The 24,930-nt window shown below is 38.2% G+C and overlaps 1 protein-coding gene across 7 annotated transcripts in view; it reads right to left on the reverse strand.

The window, feature by feature from the left end:
* The window catches only part of RIC8B (RIC8 guanine nucleotide exchange factor B), a 116,499-nt gene that overhangs the window by 83,107 nt on the left and 8,462 nt on the right, over positions 1-24,930 (reverse strand). The gene's annotated exons all lie outside the window — the stretch shown is intronic.

Here is a 24,930-nt window from a genome sequence, read left to right on the forward strand (position 1 = left end):
AAAAGTTCCTTTAGCATATGTTGTAGAGCTGGTTTGGTGGTGCTGAATTCTCTTAGCTTTTGCTTGTCTGTAAAGCTTTTGATTTCTCCATCGAATCTGAATGAGATCCTTGCTGGGTAGAGTAATCTTGCTGGTAGGTTCTTCCCTTTTATCACTTTAAGTATATCATGCCACTCCCTTCTGGCTTGTAGAGTTTCTGCTGAGAAATCAGCTGTTAACTTTATGGGAGTTCCCTTGTATGTTATTTATCGTTTTTCCCTTGCTGCTTTCAATAATTTTTCTTTGTCTTTAATTTTTGTCAATTTGATTACTATGTGTCACGGTGTGTTTCTCCTTGGGTTTATCCTGTATGGGACTTGCTGTGCTTCCTGGACTTGGGTGGCTATTTCCTTTCCCATATTAGGGAAGTTTTCAACTATAATCTCTTCAAATATTTTCTCCGGTCCTTTCTCTGTCTCTTCTCCTTCTGGGACCCCTATAATGCAAATGTTGTTGTGTTTAATGTTGTCCCAGAGGTCTCTTAGGCTGTCTTCATTTCTTTTCATTCTTTTTTCTTTATTCTGTTCTGCAGCAGTGAATTCCACCATTCTGTCTTCCAGGTCACTTATCCATTCTTCTGCCTCAGTTTTTCTGATATTGATTCCTTCTAGTGTATTTTTCATTTCAGTTATTGTATTGTTCATCTCTGTTTGTTTGTTCTTTAATTCTTCTAGGTCTTTGTTAAACTTTTATTGCATCTTCTCGATCTCTGCCTCCATTGTTTTTCCGAGGTCCTGGATCATCTTCACTCTCATTATTCTGAATTCTTTTTCTGGAAGGTTGCCTACCCCCACTTCATTTAGTTGTTTTTCTGGGGTTTTCTCTTGTTCCTTCATCTGGTACATAGCCCTCTGCCTTTTCATCTTGTCTACCTTTCTGTGAATGTGATTTTTGTTCCACAGGCTGCAGGATTGTAGTTCTTCTTGCTTCTGCTGTCTGCCCTCTGGTGGATAAGGCTATCTAACAGGCTTGTGCAGGTTTCCTTGAAAGCCAAGTTTTACAAAGAAAATGTCTTTGCTTACAATACAGACATAGTTAGTCTACTGTACTCTGGCAACCAAAAGTTAGAAAACACCTTTAAAAAATAACTAATTAATTAATTAATTTTGGCTGCGTTGGGTCTTCATTGCTGTGTGTGGGCTTTCTCTAGTTGTGGCCAGCAGGGGCTACTCTTCGTTGTGGTGTGTGGGCTTCTCATTGCAGTGGCTCCTCTTGTTGCGGAGCACAGGCTCTAGGTGCGCAGGCTTCAGTAGCTGTGGCGTATGGGCTTAGCTGCTCCGCAGCCTGTGGGATCTTCCAGGACCAGGGCTTAAACCTGTGTCCCATGCATTGGCAGGCAGATTCTTAACCACTGTGCCACCAGGGAAGTTCCCAGAAAACACTTTTGAGACGAGTACTACTGAAAAGTATCTGCAGATTGGTACCAGTTCACATACTGTTTGTTCCCAGACCATGCTGAGATAGGTTCGTAAGTTGAGATAGGTGTAAAAAGTTGAAAGTATGTATTCAGAAACCTTTATAGTGATTTGACTTTGCTATGACATCCAAGGATGTGATTATTTCTTTAATGATTCATTTTCATTGTATTTTTTAAAGTACTGGTCTACCACAAAATAGGGAAAAATTAACAAACAAACAAACAACTTGGTCCTTCATCACAAATAATGTGAGAAGCACTGTTCTAGCGAATGCATTTTATCCTGTATAAGTTTTCTTCTAGTATATAATCAAGGCAGAAAAACTAACTAAGATCCCAGACTAATGAGGAAATAATATAAAGCCTCATAAATATACTTCCTAAGAGTTTGTTTAATTGTTAGGCATTGTGGTGAAAAGTGATAGATGTTCATCAAAATCCATTCTCCCTTTCTTAAATAGTAACAGAACTGTGGCAAGTCTCACGGCTGCCTAGCTACAGCACGCTCCTCAGCTCTTCTTCATGACCATATGACTGAGCTCTTGCCAGAATGTGTGTGGACACATTGTATGCCCTTTTCAGGTTTGTGTCATTAAGACAGCAGGCATGCCTTCTCCCTTTTCTTGTCCCCTTCTGCGCCCAGAACCTGGAAGTGGCAGCCCCAATATAGGCTAGAACAACGCTGAATGGCAAAGAATGACTTGACAAACTTGTAAAGAAACTGGGTCACTGAATAAACTCCTGGAGCAGAGCTACTCATCTGCATGGTTGATCACCTCAGGACTGTTACTTGGAAAGGTAATAAACACCTACAGTCCTTAAATCACTTCTTTCTTGGGGTCCCTTTGTTGCAACAACTTAGCTTTAAATTTAAATAAGAATGCACTTTTGAAATATGCCCCATCGATGCCCCATCCAGAACCTCTTATACCATCATTCCATAAGTAACAGAAATTATATTTTGCCTCAATGATTAAGCAACTACTCTCTATATCTAATACCAAGAGTTAGACCAACTTGGCCTGGTCATGCCAAGTTGTTCATTTGCTCATTGTTCAGTTGTTCATCTATTCGCTCATTAAGAACTCACCAAGTGTCTATTTAATAAAGCCAAGATAAAATGGGTATGATAGTATCTACTTCATAGGATTGTTGGGGGAATTAAATGAGATAATGTGTATGTGCTACCTTAGAATAAAATAAATACTAAATAAATGTATGTGCACATACATTGTAACTACAATGTAGGTGCTATATATATAGTATCACCATACACTTTAGTAAGATGCTACGTGGTATAATAGAGAATATGAGTTGCCAAGTGAGACAGACTTCACTTTGCTATTTATTACCTGTGAGATCTGGGCAAGTTATTTGTTTTTTCTGAGGATAAGGTTTGTTACGTGTGAAATGGGATAATACCCTATGTGTTACAGTGTTGTTTATTAAATGAGAGGATGGTACACAGTAACAGGCAAAATCGTACATTTCTAAGAACAAGACCTCGAATTAAACATCTCAGCCAATAGCAGTGTCTTGAAAGAGGCTTGTTTTCTGATTGAAATAATAAGCCTACATGTACATCTGACATCTAGTTCTCTCTCCAACAACAGTGCTTACCAAAAGGATTTAATGTACAGAGGTTTTCAAAAATCTTTATTATTAGTTGGTGAAATTCAGGTAAAGATTCATAATTTAACTTAGAATAAAAATGGGCCAATGACTAGGGACTTCCCTGGTGGACCAATGGTAAAGAATCCACCTTCTAGTGTAAGGGACGCAGGTTCGATCCCTGGTCAGGGAACTAAGATCCCACATGCCACGGGGCAACTAAGCCCGCGTGCCACAACTACTGAGCTCATGTGCCTCAATGAAGAGAGCCCATGTGCCTCAAACTACAGAGCCCATGCGCTCTGGACCCTGTGTGCCACAACTACAGAGCCCACGCGCCCTGGAGCCCACGCACCACAACTAGAGAGAAGCTCGCACGCTTCAATGAAGACCCTGCGTGCCGCAAGTAAGACCTGAGCCGCAACTAAGACCTGATGCAGCCAAAAAAAAAAACAAAAAAAAAAAAGGGCCAATGACTGAACAACCAAATAAAAAATGAAACAACAGTGCACAGAGAAAGTGAACACTGCAAAAGACAAGGACTAAACTAGTGTCTGTTTTATTTATAAGAAACAGGAAAATGCAATAACTTTCTAGTTCAAGTTGGAAAGAGGGGCAGAGTACACACATAGCACAGGCAGTGAGTTCAACTTGGCAGTAACCCTACCATAACTACAGGCCAGAAAAGAGTCAAAGAGCCAAGAAAAAAAATGAGTGTAATTTCCAGAATCAGAATATTAAGAGTTATAAAGGGATGTAATGACTACTTAATATCGACAAACACTAGCAGTGCAAAAGGTTCTACTAAAAAAATGGGTTTTGTGAGAGAATAAGTCTGGGAAACTAATTAAAATATTAAAGATTCTCAGATGAACTATGAAAAAGAAACCTGTTTAACTTTTAAAAGCTGATATTTCCTTTATTTATTTGAATCCTTTCAGAAAACAATACCTAATAACATACACAGCATTAGGGGATATTTATTTTATAGATATGAAAACTAACTACCATGGAGGCTAAATGATTTGCTTAAGGTAGCACGGAAAGTTACAATTGGAAAGGGGACTAAGATTATTATTTGACTCCCAGTCCTACTCTCTTTTCATTGTACTGATATCTGGTGATGAAATAAATAAAAAACGAGTGTTCCAACATTCAAAGCAATTCTGGATAAGCTAGGTCTGTGAAAGGAATTACTGAGGACTGATTTTTTTTCTCCTTAAATAAACAGACTTAAGTCCTTAAACATGGTTCTACTTCTTCTTCTTATGATTTAATGTTTCTGTTCTTCTACTGTAGAGGGAGTGAAATACCTATCCTTAGAGTCTACCACTTTCTCTTTAGTAAGAATGGATTCCCCATCCCACCCCCACTTTGTTGTCCATTATGTCTACAAGGTTAGCCACATGCTTGATTTATGCTCTCACTGCAATCAACCAGTGCTCCTATAGTGATGGGATAAGGACCCTGCTCTTAAAATAGGCACATCCGGGAGATATGGCACAGTGCCAGGTATACTTAAAGTCACAGGACAATCCTATGCATCCTCTTTAACCACTGTTTTATGGAAAGATTTATCAAAGGTGGGGGTGGGGAAGTTTCTACATAAAAATAAACAAATGTGTTAAAACTCACAATACAAAAGTCACATGAATTTTTAAGATAAAAATTCAAATGTGAAAGCAATTTTACAGTTAAGGCAGGATCCCTTGAATGATGCCTCCCTGGCTTCTCAAGGTTATGCCTACATTCTTCTCTGATGGATGTCACTGGATATATAGTCCACATGGATCTAATTTTAGTTCTTAACTGGAGCTGAAGGTCAACCACCTAAATCTGATAGTTCTAAACTTTTGCCCTCTGCGTACAGCAATATTGAGTGTGTGTGCGCGCGTGTGCACACTCGCACAAGACAGAAAAAGACAGAGGTATGAAATTCTAAAATAAGCTTACTATAATCAACAGAACAATGCTATGAGTTCCAGAAGAAAGACCTATCAAAAAAATTGTATTTTACAAAAATGTTAAACAATTAATGACTTACTGCCAGGATCTACAATGCGCTTTTAAGAAAGGTTAGAGAGGATTCTGGAGGTCAAATTTAGAATTTCTTTATAAAAATCTAATGATGAGATTTTCTAAATGAATATTCATGCAGCTGGTTTCATTTATATTTAGTTTAATATTATATCTATACACTTTGGGGGTTTTATTCCTACTTGTAGTATGGGAGGCAACAGTAATTGTCCCTTTTTATTTAATGAATACTGTGCTTGTGAATGGGGTTTTTTTTATTTCACCTTTAGCTCCCCTTCTTGCACATGTACATTTTTTTCAGTAATACAATCCTTCTGGCTATGTTCTATATCATGGTGATCCTGCCAAAAGACTGAAAAGAGAGTTCAGAGTAACAACAATTATGTAAGTTTGGCTCAAGTTTCTTTGCTAATTAGCAATCCTGAGAAAGACATGATGCATCATCAAGAGTTCATTAACAGATGGAAAAGACAGCTTAGGTGTAAATGAAAACTTAAAAACCAATCAGCTACCCTTCCTTTCTTGACTGAGGGCAAAAATGGGCATGTCAAAACTTTTAATTTCTCCTCAAACATAGTACCAGCCAAATCTGCTTCTCTTACTACTTAAGCAGGAGCCTTTATTTTCAGAAAGCCCTCTTCTCCACTACCTATGCAAAACATATATTAAGTTAATACTGACAAATACATAAGTATTACCATTTCTTGCATTTTAATTAGCCAAATGAGGGAAATTATCTCATTTAATTTTACTGAGTTCTTAGTCAAGTTATAGTTTTTTCTTAGTTCTATTAATTTTACTTTACACATACATATTTTTTTAACATCTTTATTGGAGTATAATTGCTTTACAATGATGTGTTAGTTTCTGATCAATCACAAAGTGAATCAGCTATACGTATACATATATCCTCATATCCCCTCCCTCTTGCATCTCCCACCCACCCTCCCTAACCCACCACTCTAAGGGATCACAGAGCACTGAGCTGATCTCCCTGCGCTATGCAGCTGCTTCCCACTAGCTATCTACTTTACATTTGGTAGTGTATATGTGTCCACGCCACTGTCTCACTTCGTCCCAGCTTACCCTTCCCCCTCACCGTGTCCTCAGGTCCATTCTCTACATCTGTATCATTATTCCTGTCCTGCCCCTAGGTTCTTCAGAAACTTTTGTTTTTTAGATTCTATATATATGTGTTAGCATACAGTATTTGTTTTTCTCATTCTGACTAACTTCACTCTGTATGACAGTCTCTAGGTCCACCCACCTCACTACAAGTAACTCAATTTCGTTTCTTTTTATGGCTGAGTAACATTCCATTGTATATATGTGCCACACCTTCTTTATCCATTCATCTGTCGATGGACATTTAGGTTGCTTCCATGTCCTGGCTATTGTAAATAGAGCTGCAATGAACACTGTGATACATGACTCTTTTTGAATTATGGTTTTCTCAGGGTATATGCCCAGCAGTGGGATTGCTGGGTCATATGGTAGTTCTATTTTCAGTTTTTTTTTTTTTGTGGTACGTGGGCCTCTCACTGTTGTGGCCTCTCCCGTTGCGGAGCACAGGCTCTGGACACGCAGGCTCAGCGGCCATGGCTCACGGGCCTAGCCACTCCGTGGCATGTGGGATCTTCCCAGACCGGGGCACGAACCCGTGTCCCCTGCATCGGCAGGCGGACTCTCAATCACTGCGCCACCAGGGAAGCCCCTATTTTCAGTTTTTTAGGGAACCTCCATACTGTTCTCTATAGTGGCTGTATCAATTTACATTCCCACCAACAGCGCAAGAGGGTTCCCTTTTCTCCACACCCTCTCCAGCATTTGTTTGTAGACTTTTTTTTTTTTTTTTTTTTTTTGCGGTACGCGGGCCTCTCACTGTTGTGGCCTCTCCCGTTGCGGAGCACAGGCTCTGGACGCGCAGGCTCAGCGGCCATGGCTCACGGGCCCAGCCGCTCCGTGGCATGTGGGATCTTCCTGGACCGGGGCACGAACCCACGTCCCCTGCATCGGCAGGCGGACTCTCAACCACTGCGCCACCAGGGAAGCCCCTGTTTGTAGACTTTTTGATGATGGCCATTCTGACTGGTTTGAGATGAAACCTCATTATAGTTTTGCATTTCTCTAATGATTAGTGATGCTGAGCATCCTTTCACGTATTTGTTGGCAATCTGTATATCTTCTTTGGAGAAATGTCTATTTAGGTCTTCTGCCCATTTTTGGATTGTGTTGTTTGTTTTTTTTTTATATTGAGCTGCATGAGCTGCTTGTATATTTTGGAGATTAATCCTTTGTCAGTTGCTTCGTTTGCAAATATTTTCTCCCATTCTGAGGGTTGTCTTTTCATCTTGTCTATGGTTTCCTTTGCTGTGCAAAAGCTTTTACATTTCATTAGGTCCCATTTGTTTATTTTTGTTTTTATTTCCATTTCTCTAGGAGGTGGGTCAAAAAAGATCTTGCTGTGATTTATGACATAAGAGTGTTCTGCCTATGTTTTCCTCTAAGAGTTTTATAGTGTCTGGCCTTATATTTAGGTCTTTAATCCATTTGGAGTTTATTTTTGTGTATGGTGTTAGGGAGTGTTCTAATTTCATTCTTTTACATGTAGCTGTCCAGTTTTCCCAGCACCACTTATTGAAGAGGCTGTCTTTTCTCCACTGTATATTCTTGCCTCCTTTATCAAAGATAAAGTGACCATATGTGCGTGGGTTTATCTCTGGGCTTTCTATCCTGTTCCATTGATCTATATTTGTTTTTCTGCCAGTACCACAACTGTCTTGATAACTGTAGCTTTGCCATATAGTCTGAAGTCAGGGAGCCTGATTCCTCCAGCTCCATTTTTCCTTTTCAAGATTGCTATTTGGGGTCTTTTGTGTTTCCATACAAATTGTGAAATTTTTTGTTCTAGTTCTCTGAAAAGTGCCATTGGTATTTTGATAGGGATTGCACTGAATCTGTAGATTGTTGGGTAGTACAGTCATTTTCACAATGTTGATTCTTCCAATCCAAGAACATGGTATATCTCTCCATCTGTTTACTTTCTTTCATCAGTGTCTTACAGTTTCCTGCATACAGGTCTTTTGTCTCCTTAGGTAGGTTTATTCCTAGATATTTTATTCTTTTTGTTGCAATGGTAAATGGGAATGTTTCCTTAATTTCTCTTTCAGATTTTTCACCATTAGTGTATAGGAATGCAAGAGATTTCTGTGCATTAATTTTGTATCCTGCTACTTTACCAGATTCATTGATTAGCTCTAGTAGTTTTCTGCTGGCATCTTTAGGATTCTCTATGTATAGTATCATGTCCTCTGCAAACAGTGACAGCTTTACTTCTTCTTTTCCGATTTGGATACCTTTTATTCCTTTTTCTTCTCTGATTGCTGTGGCTAAAACTTCCAAAACTATGTTGAATAATAGTGGTGAGAGTGGGCAACCTTGTCTTTTTCCTGATCTTAGTGGAAATGGTTTCAGTTTTTCACCACTGAAAACTATGTGGGCTGTGGTTTGTCATATATGGCCTTTCTTATGTAGAGGTAAGTTCCCTCTATGCCTACTTTCTGGAGGGTTTTTATCATAAATGGGTGTTGAATTTTGTCAAAAGCTTTTTTTGCATCTATTGAGATGATCATATGGTTTTTCTCCTTCAATTTGTTAATATGGTTTATCACACTGACTGATTTGTGTATAATGAAGAATACTTGCATTCCTGGGAAAAATCCCACTTGATCATGGTGTATGATCCTTTTAATGTGCTGTTGGATTCTGTTTGCTAGTATTTTGTTGAGGATTTTTGCATCTATGTTCATCAGTGATATTGGCCTGTAGTTTTCTTTCTTTGTGACATCTTTGTCTGGTATTGGTATACCAATACCAATACCAAATGGTGGTATTGGTATGGTGATGGTGGCCTCGTAGAATGAGTTTGGGAGTGTTCCTCCCTCTGCAATATTTTGGAAGAGTTTGAGAAGGATAGCTGTTAGCCCTTCTCTAAATGTTTGATAGAATTCACCTGTGAAGCCATCTGGTCCTGAGCTTTTGTTTGTTTGGAAGATTTTTAATCAGTTTCAATTTCAGTACTTGTGATTATTGGTCTGTTTATATTTTCTATTTCTTCCTGGTTCAGTCTTGGAAGGTTGTGCTTTTCTAAGAATGTGTCCATTTCTTCCAGGTTGTCCATTTTATTGGCATATAATTGCTTGTAGTAATCTCTCATGATCCTTTGTATTTCTGCATTGTCAGTTGTTACTTCTTTTTCATTTCTAATTCTGTTGATTTGAGTCTTCTCCCTTTTTTTCTTGATGAATCTGGCTAATGGTTTATCAATTTCGGTTATCTTCTCAAAGAACCAGCTTTTAGTTTTATTGATCTTTGCTATCGTTTCCTTCATTTCTTTTTCATTTACTTCTGATCTGATCTGTATGATTTCTTTCCTTTTGCTAACTTTGGGGGTTTTTTGTTCTTCTTTCTCTAATTGCTTTAGGTGTAAGGTTAGGTTGTTTATTTGAGATGTTTCTTGTTTCTTTATTTATTTATTTATTTTTGGCTGTGTTGGGTCCTCATTGCTCCATGCGGGCTTTTTCTAGTTGTGGAGAGCGGGAGCTACTCTTTGTTGTGGTGCACGAGCTTCTAATTGCGGTGGCTTCTCTTGTTGTGAAGTACAGACTCTAGGTGCATGGGCTTCAGTACTTGTGGCTTTCGGGCTCTAGACAGCAGGCTCAGTAGTTGTGGCGCACAGGCTTATTAGTTGCTCCGCAGCTTGTGGGGTCTTCCCGGACCAGGGCTCGAACCCACGTCCCCTGAATTGGCACGCGGATTCTCAACCACTGCGCCACCAGGGCAGTCCCGTTTCTTGTCTCTTGAGGTAGGAGTGTATTGCTATAAACTTCCCTCTTAGAACTGCTTTTGCTGCATCCCATAGGATTTGGGTCGTCATGTATTCACTGTCATTTGTTTCTAGGTATTTTTTGATTTCCTCTGATTTCTTCAGTGATCTCTTCGTTATTTAGCAGTGTACTGTTTACTCTCCATGTGTTTGTATTTTTTACAGATCTTTTTTTCCTATAATTGATATCTAGTCTCATAGCGCTGTGGTCGGAAAAGATACGATCTATCCGGAGAATGTTCCATGAGCACTTGAGAAGAAAGTGTATTCTGTTGTCTTTGGATGGAATGTCCTATAAATATAATTAAGTCCATTTTGTTTAATGTATCATTTTAAGCTTGTGTTTCCTTATTTATTTTCATTTTGGATGATCTGTCCATTGGTGAAAGTGGGGTGCTAAAGTCCCCTACTGTTATTGAGTTACTGTCGATTTCCCCTTTTATGGCTGTTAGCATTTGCCTTATCTATTGAGGTGCTCCTATGTTGGGTGCATAAGTATTTACAATTGTTATATCTTCTTCTTGGATTGATCCCTTGATCATTATGTAGTGTCCTTCTTTGTCTCTTGTAATAGTCTTTATTTTAAAGTCTATTTTTTCTGATGTGAGAATTGCTCCTCCAGCTTTCTTTTGATTTCCATTTGCATGGAATATCTTTTTCCATCCCCTCACTTTCAGTCTGTATGTGTCCCTAAGTCTGAAGTGGGTCTCTTGTAGACAGCATATAGATGGGTCTTGTTTTTGTATCCATTCAGCCAGTCTATGTCTTTTGGTTGGAACATTTAATCCATTTACATTTAAGGTAGTTATCCATATGTATGTTCCTATTACCATTTTCTTAATTGTTTGGGGTTTGTTATTGTAGGTCTTTTTCTTCTCTTGTGTTTCCTGCCTAGAGAAGTTCCTTAAGCATTTGTTGTAGAGCTGGTTGGTGGTGCTGAATTCTCTTAGCTTTTGCTTGTCTGTAAAGGTTTTAATTTCTCTGTCAAATCTGAATAAGATCCTTGCTGGGTAGAGTCATCTTGGTTGTAGGTTTTCCCCTTTCAGCACTTAAAATATATCCTGCCATTCCCTTCTGGCTTGCAGAGTTTCTGCTGAAAGATCAGCCGTTAACCTTATGGGGATTCCCTGATATGTTATTTGTTGCTTTTCCCTCACTGCTCTTAATATTTTTTCTTTGTATTTAATTTTTGATAGCTTGATTAACATGTGTCTTGGCATGTTTCTCCTTGGATTTATCCTGTATGGAACTCTCTGCACTTCCTGGACTTGATTGACTATTTCCTTTCCCATATTAGAGAAGGTTTCAACTATAATCTCTTCAAATATTTTCTCAGACCCTTTCTTTTCTCTTCTTCTTCTGGGACACCTATAATTCGAATGTTGGTGCATTTAATGTTGTCCCACAGGTCTCTGAGACTTTCCTCAATTCTTTTCAGTCTTTTTTCTTTATTCTGCTCTGTGGTAGTTATTTCCAATATTTTATCTTCCAGGTCACTTATCCGTTCTGCTGCCTCAGTTATTCTGCTATTGATTCCTTCTAGAGAATTTTAAATTTTATTATGCTGTTCATCATTGTTTGTTTGCTCTTTAGTTCTTCTAGGTCCTTGTTAAGCATTCCTTGTATTTTCTCCATTCTACTTCCAAGATTTTGTATCATCTTTGCTATCATTACTCTGAATTCTTTTTCAGGTAGACTGCCTCTTTCCTCTTCATTTGTTTGGTCTGGTGGGTTTTTACCTTGCTTCTTCATCTGCTGTGTGTTACTCTGTCTTCTCATTTTGCTTAACTTACTGTGTTTGGGGTCTCCTTTTTGTAGGCTGCAGGTTCGTAGTTCCCGTTGTTTTTGATGTCTGCCCCCAGTGGGTAAGGTTGGTTCAGTGGGTTGTGCAGGCTTCCTGGTGGAGGGGACTGGTGCCTGCATTCTGGTGGATGAGGCCGGATCTTGTCTTTCTGGTGGGTAGGACCGCATCCAGTGGTGTGTTTTCGGGTGTCTGTGATCTTATTATGTTTTTAGGCAGCCTCTCTGCTAATGAGTGGGGTTGTGTTCATGTCTTGCTAGTTGTTTGGCATAGGGTATCCAGCACTGTAGCTTGCTGGTCACTGAGTGGAGCTGGGTCTTAGCGTTGAGATGGAGACCTCTGGTAGAGCTTTTGCAGTTTGATATTACATGGGACCCAGAGGTCTCCGGTGGACCAATGTCTTGAACTCGGCTCTCCCACCTCAGAGGCTCAGGCCTAACACCTGGCCGGAGCACCAAGACTCAGTCAGCCACACTGCTCTAGTTTCTTCCTAAAGCAGACGCAGTCTTGTAAATATTTCAAGCTATCCAGAAGAAAGTGCTAGTCTTGTATTGACTAAGCCCTTTTTTTCTTTCCTGATTAAGTCCAGAACTTTCACCTTTTCACTCAAATGAAGCACTTTATGTCCTCTCTCTGGTGTGTCCGAATTGCCAGCTTCACTTCTCTTGCTTTGGAGTAGTTATTAAGTAAAATAAGGGTCATTTGAGCTCAAGTCCTGCGACACCCGAGTCAGTCTGATAACCCAGACAGCCACCAAGTGACTCACGAGCGGGCAGAATGCGCTGGACCAAGGGTGATTCACGTCCCTCCGGGTGGGATGACATGCCAAATTATAGTTTGACTACACAGTACACTAACAAGGCTGGATGATGTATATTCTGTCACAACGTATATGCCATATTTTGGTGGTTGATATAGATCCTGGTCCCATGGATTTCCACAGCTTTTTGCCTTTTTCAGTGTATCAAAGTCTTTGCGATATACAGTCTCTTTGGAATTTCCTTACTTTGTCTCCAGTGCCGTCTACTCCACAACACTCAACTCTTCACTCTGAACTAGTTACTCTATCTCTAAATCCCTAGTTCTCAGCTCTAGTAGCCCAGGCATGTATAGCAGATAGTCAAGGGCTCTGATGGTAAGCTGAAGTTATGGACTGTTTGTATTCCCATTAAGTTCATGTGTTGAAGCTCTAAGCCCAATGTGATGGTATTTGGAGATGGGGCCATGATGGAGAGGCCCTGGTCCTATGGGATTAGTACCCTTTTAACAAGAGACACCAGAGAGCTAGCTCACTCATTCTCCACCCCCTTCCCTTCTCTGCACAAAGAGGTCAAATGAGTACACAGTGAGATGGTAGTTGACAACAAGCCAAGAGAAGAGGTCTCAGAAGGAAATCTACCTTGCCAATACCTTGATTTTGGACTTCCCAGCCTCCAAAACTGTCAGACGTAAGTTTCTTTTGTTTATGCAACCTAGTTTTTGGTATTTTGTCACGGTAGCATGAGCAGACTAAGGCAGCTGAGAATACGGACAAGAGTGAAGTTGTCTCAATGAGACAGTTGTGATGTTAGAGGTCTTCAAAGGCACAAGAACACTAGTGGTGTAGCAGAAAAAACAAAAAAGCACAGAAACAGTTTGGGTTCTTTCTAATTCCCAGTTCTATTATTTTCTGAACTTGGATCTGGAGCAATTTACTTATTCTAGCTGAAGCTAAATTTCCTCATGTGTAAGATAGAAAAATATCTATTTCACATGGTTATTGTGAAAGATCTATCTATATTATTAATATTATTATATTATTTAATATGGATAGCATCTGAGACAACATACTGTAAGGTGTAAGGCATCTACAAGTTATTTATTGGGAAACAGTACAACTGAAGTAAAGAAAGCACCTGGATTCAAACACTAGTTTGTAGCTATGTGATCCTGGCAAATTTTTGGAAATCAATGTCCCTCATTTCCTCACCTTTAAAAATAGGGATAACATCTAAGGCTTATAAATATTAAATGAGATGATATAGTTAAAAATCTTTAGCATAGTGCTTGGGGTAGAATGGAGGCCCATGCACATTACATCATAAAGATGGCCAGGTGGACAAACAGATCAAGTAACATTAACAAGCACACTCTGCACAAGCACAATAGGGCTAGGAAATTTTTATCTATATTTTCCATTTAATGACAAAGCCCCTTGAAAAGGAAAGTGCTGATGTTATAACATTGCAATTTTGTATTAATTTTATAGATTCTATAGTGTTCATTTAGAATCTATAGAGTTCATTACTGAGCACTTATGTGCATAGCCCTGTTACAGGCACATAACTTAAAATGCTCCCAATTTAAAATTCAAGTACATGCAAACTATTTAAGAGAAATAAATTCTAAACTAGTGACAAAAAGTTTATTTTGGGTTGGGGAGCTATAAAAACATGACTCAAGTTATTTATAATATTAGAGAGAATAAACATATGTAAAATGAATGAATAAGGAATGTAAATGTATTTCAATGCATAGCAGTTTAAGCTGTGTATTCAAAGATTAAAGGAATAAACTACACATAGAGAATTTAGCCAGAGAAAGCTTCTTGATAAATGCAAGTGCTGGGCAATACTTTAGTAGGGAGAAAAAAATGAAAGAAATGGAGCAGGAAAAAGAAGATAGAAGACAAGCTAAATGGTGGACAAAGGCAGAAGCAGAGAGGTATGAAGTAGGAGGATCAACTAAAGCAGATTTAGAGTTCATACAAGTAAAAGCTTTCTAACAAGTACAGTTATCTAACAGCAGAGTGGCTGCTGTGCGGTTCCCATTACTGAAAGTATTCAGTCAGAGTGTGATTACCCTCAGTGCAAGATACCTTAGAAGGAATCACTGCACTGGAAGATATTCTGGGTCCCTTACTATACTGTAAGTTCCCTGAGGAGCCGCCTTACAACAATGATCACTGAAGGGAGAAAAGGAGGCAGAGGACCTAGTTTGAGTCCCAGATTTTCCACTCATTAACCGTAACCTTAGGTAAGTCAACTTCTCAATTCTTCATTTATAAATGGGGAAGTTAGGAACACTGGAAATGTCTGTTCAGCCAAGAACTCTTTCAGGTCCTAAGAGTTTTTAATTAGCCAAAGATGTACACGCTCTCCACTTTCCTTAGTACATGGTCAAACTTTGTAAGGAAGAGCTAATTGCTGAGGAAAAAACCCCTACATTTTAAGCAGGAAAAATAATAATAATAGTAAAAAAAAAATCTGCAGCATGCCTAACTCCTATAGTTCAATTTCTGTACTACTAATGGGGAGGGCTGACACTAGATATCCTTACTAGTTATCATATCCAGTCATACTGCAAATCATGTGCTTCTGTTTCCTGTCAATGGTCTTAATTAGTTCAATGTCAAAGCTTTGTTTATGCTCTGCATCATGTCTCAAATTTTGGATGCCTACAATCAGAAAATAGAATCAATTCATAAACTAAAAACAGGTCAATTCAATTATTAATCAGTGGCAGTATGGTGCAGCACAAGGGCTGTGGAGCCAGACTGCACAGGCTTAAATAATGTCCTCCTACTTCACTAGTTTAGGCATGTAATTTACTTCACTAGATAGGCAAGTAATTTCTTTGTGTGCCTTAGTTTCCTCATCTGTAAAACAAGTAAGATAACAGTACCTACTTTATAGCTTTGTTGTTAAGTATTAAATGTGTTAATATTCATACAGTGCTTGGAATGATGGGCATGTAGTATTTAATAACAGCTTTATCAATATATAATTTACATATCATAAAGTTTACCCTATTAAAGTACATAGTTCATTGGTTTTCAGTATATTCACACTTGTGCAACCATCATCACTGTTTAATTTTAGAATATTTTCATTACCCTAAAAGGAAACCCAATACCCATTACCAGTAAATCCCCATTCCCCTGTCCCTAGATCCTGGGAAACCAATGATCTACTTTCTGTCACTACAGATCTGCCTATTATAGACATTTCATATGAATGGAATCATACATTATGTGGCCTTTTGTGTCTTGCTTCTTTCACTTAGCATAATGTGTTCAAGGTTCATCCATGTTGTAAGTACTTATCAGTTACTTTGTTCTTTTTTATGGCTAAATAATATTCCATTGTATAGATATAACACATTTCATTTATCTATTCACAACTGATGGACATTTGGGCTATTTCCATCTTTTGGCTGTTATGAATAATACTGCTATGAACATTCAAGGACATGGTTTTGTGTGGACATATATCTTCATTTCTTTGGGGTAGATACCTAGGAGTACAATTGTTGAGTCATATAGTAACTCCGTTTAATCCTTTGAGGAATTCCCAGACTGTTTTCCAAAGTGGCTGCACCACTGTACATGCAGTAACCTATCAGTAATGTATGAGGGTTCTATTTTCTCCACATCCCTGTCAATACTTGTTATTATCTGACTTTTTGATTTTAGCCATACTAGTGAATGTAAACTGGTATCTCATTGTGGTTTTGATTTGTATTTCCCTGATGATTAATGATGTTATCTTTTCATCTGTTTATTGGCTATTTGTATTATCTTCTTTGGAAAAATGTCTATTCAGATCCTTTGCCCATTTTTAAATTCGGTTGTCTTTTTATCATTGAGTTCTTTATATATTCTAGATACAAGTCTCTTATCAGATATATGATTTGCAAATAGTGTCTTCCATTCTGTGGGCTGTCTTTTCACTTTCTTGATAGCGTCCTTTGAAACACAAACGTTAACTTTGATGAAGTCCAATTTATTTATTTTCCTTTGGTTGCTTGTGCTTTTGGTGTCCTATCTAAGACTCCACTGCCAAATCCAGGTCATGAAGGCTTATCCTATGCTCCTGCTAAGAGTTTTATGGTTCTAGATCTTACATTTGGGTCTGATCCATTTTGAGTTAATTTTTGCAAATTTCTGCATACAGTGTAAGGTAAAGGTTCAATACATTCTGTTATACGTGGCTAAGTGTCTCAGTGCCATTTGTTAAAAGCCTATTCTTTCCCCACTGAATGGTCTTGGCACCCCTGTCAAAAATTAGTTGACCACAGACACGTTGGTTTATTTCTGGACTCTCAGTACTATTCCACTGATCTACATCTATAACTATATGCAGGTTTTTTCCAGTAAATACGTATTACAAGATCCACAGTTAGTTGAGTCTGCAGATGCAGAACCATGGATATGGAGGGCCAACTATAAAGTTATACCTGGGTTTTTGACTACTCAGGGAATCAGTGCCCCTAACCCCTGAGTTGCTCAAGAATCAGCCATATTTATGTTTACCTATCCTCATGTCAACACCACACTGTCTTGATTATTGTTGCTTTGTAATAAGTTTTGATGTTGGGAATTATGAATATTCCAAGTTTGTTCTTTTCAAGATTGTTTTGGCTCTTCTGCATCCCTTGCAATTCCATATGAATCTTAGAACTGGCTTGTCAATTTCTACAAAGAAGCTACCCAGGATTCTAAAAGGTATCTCATTAAATCTGTAGATCAAGTGGGAAGTGGTGCCATCTAAGCAATAATGTCTTCCAATCTATGAACATGGGATGTTTTCCCATTTCTTTAGATCTTCTTTAATTTCTTTCAACAATATTTTGTAATTTTCTACAAAACAGAGTTACTTTCTGAGTTATTTCCTTAGTTGTTGCTCTAGGGCTTAATTAGTATATGTATGTGTACACACACACACACACGTATCTCTTAACTTACCAGAATTAGCTCCAGATTTAGATTAATTTAATTCCAGTGAGATATAGAAACATTACTTCTATATGATGCTATTCCTTTCCCCTCTTTTTGTGGCATTATTGTTATTCATAGTATAACAACAATTATTACTTGATATATAATTTGAAGACACGAAGGAGAAAGGACAGCAAGTATATATGTATAACTTTTGTTATATTAGCCTTTTTATTTATAATTTCTGGTTCTCTTGATTTGTTCTTGAGGATTAGAGTTACTATCTAGAGTAACGTCTTTAGTCCAGTACAGCTTTGCTCTCATCAACCTTTGTGCTATTTTTGGTAAATATATCACATTTCTATATGTTATTGGCTGAACAACATATCATACACATGTTGTTTTACACAGATGCTTTTAAAATCAATTAAGAGAATAAAGGAGAAGAAACATGCATTTATATTATATTTTATAATTACATAATTACCTTTACTAGTTCTCTTTTGGGTTTTTTTGTGCGTTCAAATTGCTGTTTGGGGTGATGTGCTTTCTGTCTGAAGAACTTTTAGTATTTCTTGTAAGGTGAATCTAGAACAAATTCATTTTTTCATTTACCTAAAAAATGTCTTTATCTCCCCTGTAATGTTGAAAGATAGCTCTGCTGGATGTAAGATTCTTGGCTGAATTTTTTCTTTGAGCTCTTTGAATATATTATTCCACTGCCTCTAGCCTACATTTCTGATGAGAAGTAAGCTGTGTATATCACTGAGCTTCCCTTGTAAGTGGTGAGTCATTTTTCTTTCCCTGCTTTTAAGATTTTCTCATTGTCTTTGAGTTTCAGCATTTTTACTCTAGTGTGGCTGTGGATCTCTTGAGGTTATTCTACTCAGTCATTATTGAGTTCTCTGGATATGTAGGTGTTTTCCAATAAATTTGGAAAGACTTTAGACTTGTTTTTTTTAAAAGAATGGGTGCACTTATAAATTTATTTATTTATTTTTGGCTGTGTTGGGTCTTTGTTGCTACGCATGGACTTTCTCTAGTTGCGGTGAGCAGGGGCTACTCTTCATTGTGGTGCACAGGCTTCTTATTGCAGTGGCTTCTTTTGCTGCAGAGCACGGGCTCTAGGCTCGCAGGCTTTAGCAGTTGAATCACGCATGCTCAGTAGTTGTGGCTCACGGGCTCTAGAGCACAGGCTCAGTAGTTGTGGCGCACTGACTTAAGTTGCTCCACAGCATGTGGGATCTTCCCGGACCAGGGCTCAAACCTGTGTCCCCTGCATTGGCAGGCAAATTCTTAACCACTGCACCACCAGGGAAGTCCCTAGACAACATTTCTTCAAATATTTTTTCTTCTCTTTTCTCTCTCCGCTCCTTCTGGTACTCCAGTTATGTGTATGTTGGTATATTAATGTTGTCTCATATTTCTCTGAGGTGTTCATTTTCTTTATTCTTTTTCCTCAGTTCTTTACCTTGTTTACACTATTGATTTATCTTCAAGTTTGCTTATTCCTTCTTCTGCCAGTGTGAACCCAGTGTTGGGCCTCTTTACTGATTTTTTTTTTCAGTTACTGTACTTTTCACTTCCAAAATTTCCATTTGGTTCTTTTTAATAATTTCTATCTTTGTATTGATATTCTTCATTTGATGTGACATTGTCGCCAAACCTTGCATTACTTCTTTAAATATGGTTTCCTTCAGTTTTCTGAATATATTTATGACTACTTTGAAGTCTGTCTGTTAAATCCAACATCTAGTCATTCTCACAGGCAGTTTCCATTGCCTGCTTTTTCCCCAGTGCACAGCTCATTCTTTCCTGTTTCTCTGCATGACTTTTTTTTTTTTTTGAAACTGGACATTTTAGATAATATATTATATTAACATTGGGTAATGCTTATACCCTCCAAGATTTGCTATTGTTATTTTTTTATTTGCTCAGTGACTGGCTGAATTATTTTAGTTAAGTATATTTTCCTCCTCCTCCCTGCAGATGTATAGGGCTCCTCCTCATAGGGCTCACCCTTTTGTATGCCACAGTCATCCTGGGATAACAGTGGCTTTGGCAGGCCTCTCTTTGACTTTCTTTCCCTGACCACACCCAGCTGTTAAGCTCCACTAACTGCAGGCTGATTGATCTATTGTCTTCAACAATGTCTTGGGGCATAAACTGCTCTACAAACTGAGCCAATTTATTAGGGCTCCTTTGAAGAGATAGTTCCTGAGGTAAGTATTTAAGATTTGTTCTAACTACAGGAGGGTTCCTCCCAGCTGTCTTTCCTACTTTCTTTCTAGCAAACTACCTAGCCGTCTGGTTAGCCTTATATTTCCAATGAATCTGTCAATCTCCTCCCAATTTCCTTTCACCACAACCTGTACTTTCAGGCAGGAACTTCACACTGTTGCAAATTAAGTTGGTTCCTTTGGGGAGAGATTCAGAGCTCACTGTTATAAGCTCTGCATGTTCCTCTGGGCAAAATTCCTGAGCCTGGTTCTGATGCTGAGGGCGGAGACAACAGCATGCTTCTTTCTGAGCGACACCTCCTTGAGAGCTCAACTGGAGAGGACAGGGGAGCAGCAGACCCAGAACTCCTCAGCTGGCCTCTTCCAGGGTGGAACCTGTGTCCCACCAGCCAGGGCGAGTGCAACTGGGGCCCTAATATTCTCAATGGTGCCCTACCCAAGGTAGAGCCTCTGTCCCATGAGTGGGGATTGGGTGAAAGGAAGGAGACCCCATCTCTCGGCTATATTCACCCAGAATTTTGTGCCAGCGACATGTAGCTCAGGCAGGATGAGAAATGCTGACCTTACCCCTGTCTCTACTGGGTAGACAGCCTTCCAACTGAGAGCTGAGGGAAGTGGGAGCTCCGTGTTCTTGGCTCCATCAGTTTGGAGGAGAGTTTCCATTGAGAGTGGGAAGACAGGGAGCAGGTCTCGGTTCAAATCCCACAGACTTTCACTCTTCTGACTGAGTTTTAGTAGATTGTCCTGAATAAGTGTTACTTTATTGACTGCATGCTCTTAGGACTATTTCCAGAGACTTTAAATGGCTGTTTTTTAAAAATAACCAGTTTCATTGAGGAGCAGGTCCCTAAAGCTCTCACACTGTCACGGCTGGAAGCAGAACTTCTTGATGAGTTTTTTATATGAGAAAAAGGATCCGAAACTCTAAAGTGTAAATCAGAGATACTACTCTTAACATTCCCAGGCAGAAATCCTAAAAAGTGATCCATACAGAGATCATGTATGGACTGCCACATCTATGGCTTACTAAATCAGAAGAGCTGTTCTGTTTTCTTCCCACATTTAGTCCTTCAATACCTTGGCAAAACATCTAAAATAAAAAATGGAGTCTGAAATGAAGTTTAAATTGTTTCATTTTTGAACTACTGTGAGGCATTCATCCTGGCCTATGATATAATTCAGCCTTCTAGTCAAGTTTTATGCCAGATCCAGCTGGACAGAAGCTTTAAAAAGTAAAAGTTTTAGAACGCTTTTGGTAGTGTGTGTGTTTGTGTGTTTTAAAGAAATCAAGATGTTAAAAAGGATTATCTTTTAAAGTTATTGGTTTCTAAATGAGAATTGTACTTGCATCATATATCAAAGTATTCCCTAAGGTGAAGACATCAAATAAAATTTGAGTCAAATTTGCAAGACACACAAAGCTCATTTTGTTTTAGTGAAAACTGGAGTTTAACAATTTCAAATAACTAAACTAAGTGTAAAAGGCTTTCAGAACAAGCATCCATGCCTCAAGCTATTCCTAAGCATGGATTCACAGTATAGGATTGATGGTTCTATCTTGGCACATTTTCCTTGGGGGACTCTAATATGGAAAATTACCCGTTCATTTTCTATAGTCCACAATGGCAACCCTCAGCATGCATCCATAGCTGAGAAAGCACCAAACCAAACACCATAGGAAAATAGCCAACTTAGGAACTAAGACCTAACGCAGGACCTGGCACACAGGAATTACTGAAAAAATATTTGTGGACTACAGAGATCTCTACTAATATGCCAAGTACATCCAACTTTGGGGAAAAAAAGTAAAAAGAAGAAATATTTCAAATGGTAGAATGGACTTTTGTGTTCAAATAAATTTATTTCACTCCATAAACTGGCTCCACAAGTGATACTACCTCCAAACCTAGTAACATTTTTATGTTCCCCCAAAAGGAATGTGTAAGATAATCACAAAGGCCCAATTTTAAAGAAAATAAATGATTAAAAAGTATATTGGTCTTTGCTTATGCCCCCAATCACACTACTATAAAAGAATATATTATCACATATAATATGTAATTAGCATATTCTTATATCATTATCATTTACTATAACAGAAAAGTTCAAAATACAGAAAAGAGAAATTAAAATATCATCCACAGTAATAATACTAAGCCACTGTTTTAGTGAATTTCCTTGTAGACATTCTTCTTTGCATAGTTTTTATTAGTTTTACATGGTTGTGATCATTCTGTATGAATACTTTTGTATTCTGCTTTTTCAGTAAATAACATTATGAAATGTGCTTGAGATTCTGCTCTCTAGTTAAGATAATATCAAACTCAAAACCAAACCGTATGTACAAGTTATAGGAATTCTGGCCTCCACTCAAGCTCCAAGTCCCCTTTATTCATTTAACAGGTGCCTATTTTGTGCCACATGCAGTGCTGGGGACTGAAAATACAAAGAAAAGTAAGCCAGAATTTTTGTCCTCAAAGAGTTCTCAACTCAGTAATTACTCTCTGCCTTCACAGAAGTATGAGCTTACCTATGTGAGTTTGAAGTTAATGAAATAAACGCTTGAAATTTATTTTTAACTTCACTCTTTTGAGGAAAATTACTAAATACATAAAGATTTATCTCAGACAACAAGTGAAGTTTTCTGCATTTAATATGGTTGTATTCTTATCTTACAGGTGAAAGAGCTGCAATTCTTTTAATCATTTTATGACAGTATTTTTCAACATTTATTGCAATTAGTTCTCTTTATTGGCCTTGAGATCAGTTGTATTTTAGAAACCAATATAAGAGCTTTCATTTCCTCAAGCTGTAAATTTTCAGATTATTCATCATACCTCCCTCCATCCTACATATTTGCATGGTATATGTGTTTATGTGTTGGTAGATAATCACAGCCACCAACTGAGGTAGAGAAGATGTAAAGCAAACGCTTCAATAAGCACAGGTGCTTATACCCAAATATATCATGAGCCACATGCACCTGGAACTATTTGCATTCTATGCACAAACATTAGCAATTGTATCTGACTTTACTTCTCTGGAAAAATTTAAGCATTCCTAGTTGGTAATTTCCTTTGATATTTTCCAGTTTAAGTCTAGTTGCCTAAATGGTGTCTCAAGGTATGAAATAAGAGATAAAACAAGGTACTGAGTCATAATTTCAAACCTTCTGAGATATACCTCAAGTGGTAATGAGTGGGAGCCATGGAGCACTGAGCAGTGAAGGAGCTGCACACAATAGCCAGAAAACCTGTTCTCTATTCGAGGCTCCACCACTTACGAGTGATATGAGTGTTAACAAGTTGTCATTAACATAAGCCTTAGTTTTCTTATCCATAAAACTGGGATGGTGATATTCTCACCATACTTACAACATTACTGTATTACTAATGAAAAGCAAATCTTTCTAAAAATGCAAAATGCTACGTGTTAGGACTTAGGTCTAAGGATCATTACTTTATAACCAATTCCTACAAAGTTCGTATAATCAAGTTTTATTTTTTGAAAGGCTCTATTTCCTTACATTTACTTATAGGTTGCCACAAGGTTTTACATAAGAAAGGTGTGTTTTTCAGAGCAACAGCACCTGTAGTTTATTGAAAGGGGCGCTGCTGTTACCGAGGAGCTGCTGGTAGAAGGCTCCAGAGACATGTTTAGGAAAGAGAAAAAGAGAACTAGGGCAGCAAAACAAACTGGATGGTAATTTGAGTTCCTCTTATTTTAAGATTGGGTTTAATGTTGGAGACATGCCTACTATTCCATGCCTCTCTACACTGAGAACTTAAAAGGCTGTTAGGATGTAGAGCCTTTAGAGAAGTCCAGTAATTTTGATTTCAAAGTCTTTTTAGGGACTTAGGCATGAAGAGTCTCTAATGGTTTTAACCCTTGGAGACTGAAATAGTTTTGTTTGCCAATGTTTTTCCATTAATGAAGATTACCTAGCTAGGTCCCTAATGACATTTGTTTATATCAGACCTCCCAGGAAGCAGCAATCTACACGTAATACTGAAAGTAACACTAGTACAGTAGTTACTGTCACCAAAGATTTAAAAGGCAGTAAAATACTTGGAAAATGTTAGGTTTTGCTACTATCCTACAGGAAACAAACATGCTTTATTAATAACTGTGTGGGAAATTTTTTTCCCCTTAACTGAAAGTCATATGGCGTGGGGGGGATCTCTGTCTTCATGCACTTATTTTGACCAGTAAAAGCACTACCAAAGATTCTAGTGTCAGATTTACAAGGCACCACAGAATCTATACAGTACGGATCCTCCCAACTAAACCAAATAGCAGCTGCCTTCCTAGCCTGAATACCTATCATGAGTATATTAAAAACATGTTCTTTTTAACACCTTGTTTCTTTTTTCTTTTCATGTAACTATCTCTCCCATTAGCACATAACAGTCTTTCTCCTTCTCCCTCTTCCTCCCTCTTTACCACAGCACAATATTCCATTATGCAAATGTATACAAGTTTCTGCAAATATTCCCTAATTGCTGGAGGCTTTATTGTTTCCAATCGTCTGCTACTATGTACAATGCTTCAGTGAATAACTTTGTTTACTTTATTTCAATCTGTCCACAGAATAGATCTAAAAGTGACACTGCCTGGTCAAAGGGCAAAACACATCTGTAATTTTGGTACATACCGCCAGTATATGCAAAGGTAGGAAGTAGGAAACAGAAGGGATGTGTATGTGTATGTAACTGGAAATATTTCATATTGCTAGAGCATAAATTACAAGGGAGAGAATCAACCAATAGGCTGCAAAAAGTAGGCAAACTTCAGATCACTGAGCATCTAGGTCATGTTAAGAAGCTTGAACTTTATTCTATAGACAAAGAAAGTTACTCAAGGGTTTTAAGGCTGGGCTTCACACAGTCAGATTGTTGTTACAGAATTATGGACAACAGACTGAAAGGGCATATAACTGGAAAAAGCAGGGATAGTTAGGAAACTGGTACAGTAATCCAGATGAAGGACTGAACTAGAGCCGGGGTTAAGGAGAGAATGTACTGAGAAATCTTAAGAGGCAAAGTGAGCAGGATGTAGACAGTAAATATGGGGGTGGAGGTGAATAGAGGGATGATTTCAAGGTATGATCAAACCACTACCAGCAAAGCACCGGATTCAAGCTATTTCTCTAGCAGCAACAATACGTTTACACAGATTCAGTCATGCTCTTACCCGGTCTTA

The sequence above is a fragment of the Lagenorhynchus albirostris genome, chromosome 11 (genome assembly GCF_949774975.1).
Source record: "Lagenorhynchus albirostris chromosome 11, mLagAlb1.1, whole genome shotgun sequence".
Classification (NCBI taxonomy): domain Eukaryota; kingdom Metazoa; phylum Chordata; class Mammalia; order Artiodactyla; family Delphinidae; genus Lagenorhynchus; species Lagenorhynchus albirostris.